This window comes from Nematolebias whitei, chromosome 21, assembly GCF_014905685.2.
Source record: "Nematolebias whitei isolate Nwh7 chromosome 21, NemWhi1, whole genome shotgun sequence".
NCBI classification, from domain to species: Eukaryota; Metazoa; Chordata; class Actinopteri; order Cyprinodontiformes; family Rivulidae; genus Nematolebias; species Nematolebias whitei.
Window position 1 is genome coordinate 17798496 of NC_056518.1, and position 10405 is coordinate 17808900.

Here is a 10405-nt window from a genome sequence, read left to right on the forward strand (position 1 = left end):
CCTTTGTGCTTGCTCAGGATGGGAGACTGCGACGAAGTGAAGTTTCAACACAATCGACTGCTTCCTTAGAAAGATCATTTTTACTAATTGGTTTTTACAATGTATGTGAATGTTTTTGTACAGTGCCCTGAGACGATGTCTGTTGTGACTTGGCACTTTATAAAAAAACTGAATTGAATTGTTCCAAATAAACAGCAGTAATAATCAAGAAGGTCCCCATCGAACTAGGTTCCTCACCCATCCTCTGGAGTTCCATCTAAGATCGACCTTCAACCCTCACTAACAGACCACCAACACCACGGACCAGTGGAAAGTTCTCTTTAAACGTCTAAATTAGGCCATTTATTTGCAACGTGGCAGTCAAGAAATACTACTTTATTTTTTAATAAAAGTGTTTATGTTTAATGAAATCAAGAATGACCATTTTTTTATTTTTAATATTTTTTTGTTCCTGAAATAGTTTTTTAATTCAACTTTATATGTCAGGAGATCCATTGTTGACGTTCCCATTAAAATGCACTTTCAAGCTCAATGTAATTTTTATGTTGAGGTGGTGGAAGTTTGTTGTCAGCAGCTGTTGAAAGTAACCAATAAAGTAACTTGTAATCTAACTTAGTTACTTTCCAAATCAAGTAATCAGTAACTTAACTGTTACTTTTTTCAGGGACTAATCAGTAACTTAATTACTGGTAAGTTACTTTTTCAATGCGACTATGCCATCACTGGGTGTCAGACTCCTAAGAATGACAATACCTGTCATATCTGTGCTTTTTAAAATTATTTTATTTAACCCTTTAGTTCATCTCATTATCACTTATTTCATGGTTTATGTTTTATTTTTGTCCTTTGGGTTCTGTTGTGTTTTCCTGTTCAGTTTAGGTCATTTGTGATTTTGCATTTCAGTGTTAGGGTTTTTTTGATTATCATTGTTAGTATAGTACATGCCATCTTCTATTTACCCCCAGTAAGCCTCCTTAGTGTTTTTCCAGTCATCCTGCCACCCTCACCTGTCTCCAATCAGTGTTCAGCCCAGGTGTTTCCTCTCACTCAGTTTATTTAAATGGTCTCTCCACCTCGCCAGCGGCTCATTACGTTGGTTTATCCTTAGGTCTCGGTCCTCCTCGTGCTCCTTTTGTTTCCCAGTGTTGTCCTGTGTTATAAGTTTTTGCTGCCACGTCGGCCGCTTGATTTATTTGTTAAAATTAACGTTTCCATTTTACTTTGAGCTCCTCGTGTCTGCCTGCACCTTGGGTCCAACCTTCCACCGACCGAGACAACCACTTTATTATTTATTTTAGAAAATAGTTACCTTACATCATAACTTATGGGGGCCGAGATGGTGTAGAGGCAGGGCAGCCGGCTTGGGACCCGAAAGTCCCAGGTTCGAGCCCGTCACCGCACATCACGTGGCGTCTCTGAGCAGCACGCCTCATCCCCAAAATGCCCCCCGGGCGCCCTCAATAGCTGCCCACTGCACCACCTGGTGGTGGATGGGTTAAATGCAGAGACTAATTTCGCCATTGCATGGAAACATACAGTGCTGACATTGTGATTATTATTATTATCTTGTGTCATTTTAATGGTTTGCACTGAGTTATTACTTCATATTTTTGGTATCTCAACATCAGTGACATGATCCGTCAATCAATCACCCTCTGCTTTAAGATTGTTAACCATAATTCATTTGGTTATATTTAAAAAGTTTCTAGTCTAAGAACCCTGATGGTGATGAGCACAAACTAATACTGACATATGCTAATATAACTTCCAGTATTGTATATGTTTATACGTAATATTACATTTTTGTTAACCCAGTTCCAGCAGCAGACTGTTCTTTAAAAACAAAAGTTAACTTTACTCCAGGAGGCAAACAAATCAGCCAGCTTGCATTTAAGGAAGTCCGTCAGCCAATAAATAAATCATACAACGATCAGGCTGCGTTTTTAAAAGCAGAAGATGCACAGAGCTCCTTTGTCACACCATTCCACCGCTCCGCTTCATGCCTGCTTGCTCAAGCTTTTAGTGCAAGTTTACCGTACACGGTAAAATACAACACTTATGTCACCGTTGTCACATGTACTCCAGCAGACAGGATTTTTTTTTTTAATGCCACATGCTGGTCACGTTTGACCGGAGGCATGTTTGCGCATGAAATTTTCATAAGTGGCTGTCTGTCCACCACACTGAAGGTTATTTGTTTCCACATGTGTCCGTGCACTGAGTCGCATGATGTAATGTTTCCTGACAGGAAGCACGTCACTGAGACACTCGGCAAAATGCAAATAACTGTGCATCCTAAACATATGCCTGCTAGAAGCCCTTTGCGTTTGACTCTATAGGTAATAATCAATATCCCAATAAGTAACATGGTTTGCATGTTCATCTCATTAGAAGGGATTGTCAATAACAGGCCTGTGGGAAACAGAATGAGCTCTCCTCCTGTTGTATTTATAATGTGAAGATTATGACTTTACCTGTTAGCAAAATAGCTCATAAATCACTGGACAACTTAACAATTATCAGTACATCAATAACTGTTAACATAATCTGTGCATTTTGATTATTTGCTGATAGTTCTTTGTGTTTTAGTTCAGGTTCAGTTCCTTTAAGTTTGTTTTCTGTTCCACTGCTCGTGCCCCGCCCACTCTCACCTGCTCCCGTTTGTTATCACTCAGGTGTTTTGTAGTTTCATTTATCAGTCTGGTTCTATTTATTCCTGGCGTCTGTTCCTCCAGCAGTGGAGCGTTATGTATGTTTGCACGCCACGTTTCTGCTTTCGACTCTGCTGACGTTCTGCGAGGGGTTTTTCTGCCTCGTCAGCTTTTGTTTTCTGTTGAAATGAAATTATTTGGTTATTTACCGGAGCTCTTTTTGTTCAGTCTGCATTCTGGGTCTGATTTTTCCTGCACCTGTAATATTAATCCAATTCAAGATGGCTGCACAACCTAAAAAAACATTCAGATGACTGATTTTACAGCTTCTGAGCATGACATCTCATAATGTTGCGTCAGATTATTCTTAAGGTTGAACAAAAACAACTCCAGCTTTGTTATTTCCCATTTTAAGATCTTAGTCCAAAGTCCCGGAATGATAAGCTTTTAATTACATCCTAAATTCATACAACTCCAATGACATAAAACTGAAACTACAGAAAATAAAATTACATCATAACAATGTTGCAAACTTTACTGCAGAACAATATGCTTTTATTTTTTCTTTAACCTGCAAAGCTGTTAAAATGTTCAATACTGTTTTTAAAGGCAGACAAATGCTGGGATTCTCTAATCTTGATTCACCTGCTGGATCTGTGAGGGAGATTAATGTTGGCTGGAGGAAACAAATTTCACTTCCTCAGTATTTCTGCATGCACCGTCCGTCCTCTGCAGTCAGGATGATGAATTGGGCTCGGAGCATGAGGGAGCCGAGGAGCGAGGTCTGGACAACAGGCAGGGATTGTGCGTAACGTGCACACAGACATTAGCCTCGGGGACGTCACACTGATCTTATTTTATTTCATGTTTTTTGTTGTAATGTTGCACATCCATTTGCACAATTCACAGAAACATGATGTTATGTAGAAATGTTGTTTTCTGCTAAGAAAGACAAATAATCGTACAGCTTTCCATCTGATAAACCGCTGTTCATCAATCAGATTTTGATTTTTATCTTGTGTTTCCATTTTCAAGATGCAAATAAATTCCTTTGTCTAACCAAAGTATTAAGCATGAATGTTTTTTTCTTAGTGCTCATGCAAGCCCAATATATGGAGGCAAATTGTCAATAAGCACACGCTTAAATAAATGACCGCTCATAAAGCCGTCACAAAGATGATTAAATTGATTTATCCCGATATTTTATTTCCATTTAATGTGAAATATAACAAATGTGGCAGTTCAGTCTCATGCAGTTTTACAAAAACATCCTAAAAGCACTGTTTGAAGCTTAAAGGTCTTTATTGACAGGCTGGAGGGCATATGTTTGCAATTTTCTGGTTATAACACTTTTGCTTTGTTAAAGTAAGTCAGGTTTATGTTTTATAATGTGAACAACCAGATATATTTCTCTCATGATTAATGGTGATTAATGATTAATGGTCCCACTGCTGGCAGCACGGTGGCGCAACTGGTAGAGCTGCTGCCTCTCAGTGAGCAGGTCCTTGGTTCAAACCCCGGTCCAGGAGCCTTTCTGGGTGGAGTTTACATGTTCTCTCCGTGCATGCGTTGGTTTTCTCCGGGTGCTCCGGTTTCCTCCCACAGACCAAAACATGCATGTTAGGCTGATTGGTAACTCTAAATTGTCCCTAGGTGTGAGTGAGAGAGGGAATGGTTGTTTGTCTCGTTTGTCTCTATGTGGCCCTGTGATGGACTTGCGACCCGTCCAGCGTGTACCCCGCCCCTCGCACAGTGATTGCTGGACATGGGCACCGGCGACCCCCGTGACCCAAAATGGAATAAGCGGGTAAAGATAATGGATGGATGGATGGATGGATGGGTCCCACTGCTGCCTTAAAGTCACTCCAGTCACAGCTCTTCACAGTCTGCAGATGAGGATATACAGTATCATCCAGGGAGGTCAGTTCTCAGACCACAGGTCTTTGAATTCAGGTCCTACAGAGGAAACACAGCATGGAAATTCAAGGTCAGGACTGGTAATGATTGGAGGATCTATTAACCAGTTTTGAAATTATTCTAAATTCTTTTGTCCTTTAATAATTAAATGTTAAAGGAGTCCATCATTCATGGCTAAAGAAGCTGATCAGGAAGAGAGACGGAGCGTAAACGGTCCCTTCTAAACAACCACTAGGTATGTTTTTTTATGTAAAACATATTTTGTGTAGTTGGTTATGTTTATTATAATTTATTTAAAGAACATGGATGAAGACACCCACCATAATCCATGTTCAGGCAGCATGATGTCAACCACTTTCTAGAAATTGTATTTAAAAGGCAGAATATCACTGAAATACTCCATTTAAACATACTGTATTTGTGAAAATCATTTTAAAAAGCTTCGCATTTGAAAAAAACAAAACCTGCAGATTTTTAAAACACACAAACAAGTTGTGAATCAGGCTCACCAGATAAAAGCCTGATGTGAAGACACCATAAATGATCTCAGAAGCTGCAGGTTTGTCATTAATGAAGCTCAACACAGCAAGTTGGGACATTTTCATTTGTTTTTCATGACAATAAAAAAAACATCTAAGCAACTGCTTCTATACAGCTGTTTTCCAGTTTTTAACTTGATTTAATTTTACTTTTTAGATTATTTTTTGCAGCAGGTGTCACAATTCTCCTCACAGAACCATAAATTTATTCAGATTTTATTGCTTGACTAAAACCAGAACCATATAAAATGCTCATTTGTTCCTGTGCAAACGTAAACTGATAACATTTTTATAATCCTATTTAATATTTTTAAACTTTTACCTCACATTTCATAAGCTAATTTCCATGCATTATGTGAGTTATGTTTATGTGAGAATGTTCAATGACCTCCATGTGGATTTAAGGCCGTGGTCACATCAGCCTTTGAAGTATTGATCGTCTGACCTGCAGCGTTCTGGAGCTTCATCCATAACGGTCCGCTCCTCCTTACATGTCGAGACTTAATTAAACTTCCCAGGTCACCAGGTGCAGGTCACTCTCTGTGTCACGGCCACTGTCTCAGCAGAGATGAATTTACGTCAAATCGATGCTCGCTGGCAGCAACGACTCAGAGTTTTCTGAAACAGCAAACAATCTCAAAGAAATTTGTACTTTGTATTCAACTCATGAACAATAACTCTTTTTATTGATTTTTTTTTTTTTTATCAAACTCCTTCCTTTGACAACATAGCTGTAAGATTATTTAATGTTCATAAGGAAACTGGTTATGAACTGGTTATTTAATAAACCTTCATGTGCCCAAAGTTTAGCTCTGAGCTGTGTTTTCATCTTAAATTTATATCCAGAAATCAGAATCTGCGACAAAAACATTCACTGGAACGCCTCTCGAGTCACATTTCTCACTCAGAAGAACCTCGTCAGAATCAGAATAAGCTTTATTATCATTGCACCAAGATACAACAAGGATATGTCCGTACAGTCGTCTGAAAGATGGGTGGAGTGCACGAAGCTGCTGCTATATAGCGCGGCCTTATTATCCTTTTCAAAATACATTTTTTAGATAGAAAAAGGGACAAAGCCATAAGGAGAGGATAGTGGCATTACAAAAAAAAAAAAAATGCAATAGACAAAGCTTTTCCTTAGTTTACACATTTCCCAGAAGAAATTGATAAGTTGGCCTGTTTTGAGACCAACCGGGGAGTCAGATTCAGATAATCCACAACTGTTAATTTATTTAGGCAGACTATTTTTTCTTGTCAGCCTTGAGTTTTTACTGGTACTTCCAAGGTCTGAAATGGCCAGATTAGGGTGCATTCTACTGGTCCGTGCTTATGAGCTTCTTCAAGGTCATTTTCATGCTGACGAGTCCCAAAGCCGCAGGTGGCCTGCGATTCAAATCACTTAGATCTTATGGTTTAGCTCGTAAATCAGCTGATTTTGAGTCCTCAAAGCACGAACCAAACCTTCACATAGGCAGCAGCGTGACGAGGTCCAAATTAGCTGCGGCCATCTTCTTGTATGGTGATAAACCAGGAACCAGACTATTCCAAAAACAGGAAACCTTTTATCATAAATCCAATTATATCCAATTCCGGTGCCCTCCATCGACAGCAGAGGTAGACGCATCACATTCCACTTCCCCAGAGATATCCAGCTGCACGTGTCATCCAAGCAGATGAGGGTTCTTCAGGACACTGTGCCCTTTATTGAAAAGATTTTGTCATTTACGTTGAAAGTCCAGTTGGTCAGATCCCAAACAGTAGTTTTCATTTTGGAAGATGTGTAAAAATAGGAGCTGCTCCTATACACAGACAGAGAGCAAAAAAAGCAGGAGGAGAACAGGGAGAGAGAAGAGAATATGTGCGCCTCGTCCCAGAGCCAGCGAGGGGGGAAAAAACAAACTGAAGCACATGATGCAGTGCACAGTCAGTTTGTGGCATCTTGATTTAATCACGCACATCCTAACAACAGGTTAGCCCCCAGCAGAGGACTTCTAGCTTTGCTGTTTGTGCTGCTAATAAGAATTAGCCTCATTGCCAAAGTTTGCTTAGTTACAGCAGCATTCCCAAATCACCCAAGGCAAATGAAATGACATCAGTGACACCCCCTTTCACAGCTTGTAAAAAGGTTTTTGTAAAAACTGATGGTTGTTTTATCCTAAAGTCCTCCGGTTTAGCAGGAGATGTTCCATCTTGCTTTACATTTTACATGAGGACTGGATCTTTTCCATGTTTAAGGTTATTTCTCTCTCAAATATACTGTTCGACTGCTCTTGTAGTTAAATGGCTGCGACAAGACCTTATGATTGTGGATAAAATTATAGCTTTAAGCTGCAAACAGTGTCATTTTCCCCCCTTTTTGCTGTAAAAACTGTAAAACACACATTATAAATCTTTTATTTAAAATATTTCTACGTCTCTTCCTCTTCGCTGGCCTGTTCTTTGCTCAAATATTTGAAATTCTAATCTGCAGAAATCTTTCTAGCGGTTTTAGTTTGTTGGTGCTGCAGCAAGAGTTTCATAAATTGTGGTTCCTTTACAAACATCTCCTCCACAGTCTGAGTGCAATGTTGAGGCTATATTTATACTCCCACCCTGACATGAGATTATGCTTTGTTACCATTTTACTGCTGTTACTAGAGTGCCACCCTCTGGCCAAGCTGGCAACATCAGAAGCATCATTTCTCCCAGAGCCACAGATTCTGCAGAACATGCAGTTTATACTTATTTATGATGAGCTGTTCACAAATGGATTTCAAAAAGATAACCGTGACAGTTTGATGTTACAGATGACATGCATGATTTGCATTAATATATGAAAATTACATTTAATCTCCCCTTTATTCCTATTACAGTTTTAATACTTAAAGTTTGACTCACTGTGTCCACTCTGAACAAGATGTCTTTTCATTCAACCTTTATTTAGACAGGTTAATCCCATTGAGTCGTGAAGATTCATTTCTAACAAATAACAGGAGTCCCTGCTGCTTTCTTATTTATTTATTTTTCTATTTAGTTTGACTCTGTTTTTTATTTTTTGGTTGCACATTTTACAAGACACGCCTTACAAAATGCTTGTTGTGCACAATGAAAATGACTCAAAGCAATGAATCATTTTAGGCGAAACCTTTCACAATAAAATGCGAACATCTGTTCAGTTTAAACTTGTGTTGCTGTCTCAGTATACTGTCAAAGATTTTGCAGTTTTTAATATCATTTTAAGGTTTCCCTTTATTACAGGTCAAAATGCTATTACTTTCTTACAAATAAATATTACAACCTTAAATGTTGGAGGGTTAGGATTGACAATAAACTAAAGTTTCAAGGAATAGATGACAATTTTTTTCAATGTAATTTATCAAAAAAAGTATTTTTTATTAGTTCTTATAAACAACTTCTGAACATTTTAATTAAAGTTAAGCACACTGACATTTTAAACTCGTTATTGTTGTTGTTTTACTTTTCTGAAACAAGAAGTTTTGCTGAATTAGATTCAGCCCATAATGCAGCACTATTTGCTTAATACAGATAAAACTTTAATATTTGTTATTATTATAAAGCAAGTCCAGCTGTCAACATACAGTATCTCTGATAAAACTCACCCATTGATAGTTTCAATAAAAAAATTCACTAAATGCACTGATTTAAGCAACATTTCTATTAAATTTTATTAATAGTAAACCGATTGTATTTAAAACAGGGATGATTTAAGATTACAAACACAGTAAACGTATGGTAAAGTGTTGATACTCAAACATTTACACCTTTTTTTCTTTAAATTTGTTAATTTCACTGAATCAATTCTGAATAAACCTAACACTTCATGACAGACACCTTTTGAATAACTTTCTTTTTTTTTTTAGGAACTCCCAACTCGTGCCAGCCTTTCTCACACTGGCACCACCTGAATAATTATAATCTCCTTGCTGAAAGAGTTCGGTCGCTCCAAAACAGCGTTTCTCAGCTGCTTTCTCAAAATTAGCAGTAATTTCAGATGACTGCCAAATCTCCCAGAGCTGATGAGTCCAGAATTTAATATATCTGGAGATCAAATCAGTCTATAAATCCTCCCACATGGATAGACTGACCACACCAATCATGACATACATTATATCGATTTGATATTTTGTTTTCAGACTTTGAAGTCGATTGAGGGTGATTTTATGCATGAATTAACCACCATGAGATCTGATTAGATTAAGTGTGGAGCACAGAACACATGTTCTCATCATGGATCATACAAGTGTTTTATTTATAGACCTAGATACAAACTTTCCATACTAGAAACGACGTGAACTTCATCGAAAGGTTTTCCTTTTTGCTTGTGAAGACACAGGTTCTGTTTTCATCGATGATCAGAAAGGCTCTTATGATTATCGTGTTTTGTACCGTGCCATCAGTCAGGTTCAGCTCGACATATCCCATCTTCTGTTAGTTATTAAAGGGATTTTTTTTAAAGGAAATGCACTCAGATTCTGATTGCTGCTTTTCAGTCTGACAGCAGAAAAGTGATGAACACAATCACAGACTTGCACAACGTCCTGTTTCCCATCAGCTCTTGGGATTGACAATCGTGTTTAAGGGAAAGTGTTCTTTTTAATCACTTGGCTTGTCTTCTTTTAAAATATTTCATATCTTAAAACACATCTGCTCGGGCTCTATGATTGCCGAATTGTTTTGATTCTTTTATAATATAAAGCGGTTTAATTATTTTTTCTTTCCTGCTCAGGTTTTGTTTGAGCCTTTTTCAAGTTCCTGAAGTGTTTTTTAAAAAGTGTTTCCTGAACGTTGAACTCCTGTTTGATTGAACAGTACAGTAGAAGCCTCTCTCACAAGCTGTTAGACATAAAACTCTGCAGTGTGAACTATATTTCATGATAACTTATTCACCATGATGTAGTTGTTGAAGCCTCCCAGCTGTTGAACATCTGCAAACTTGTGTTTCCTGCCCCGAGTGAAAAAAGTCTGTTAATTCATGAGTGTTTCCCAAGCTTGTTCCTCTGTGAGGCCTGAAACCTGATCCCAGCAGAGGTCAGAGGTCAGATCTCGCAGCGCACCATCCACAAAGCCACAAGGTGTTCTGTCTAATGACATGCCCCCCTCCCCCTGTCATCAGCGCGGGAGGCCAAGTCCCCCGTCACCGAAGGCACGGCACAAAGTGCAGGATCTTTGAGCTAAGCTGGCATTTCCTTCAGTGACTTCTTCACGTTGATAAGAGCCCTCCCAGGAGGAAGAGGGAGCACGGGGAATGAGGTGGAAGTAGGTGGGTGTGTGTGTATGTGGGGGAGGGGGGGGGGG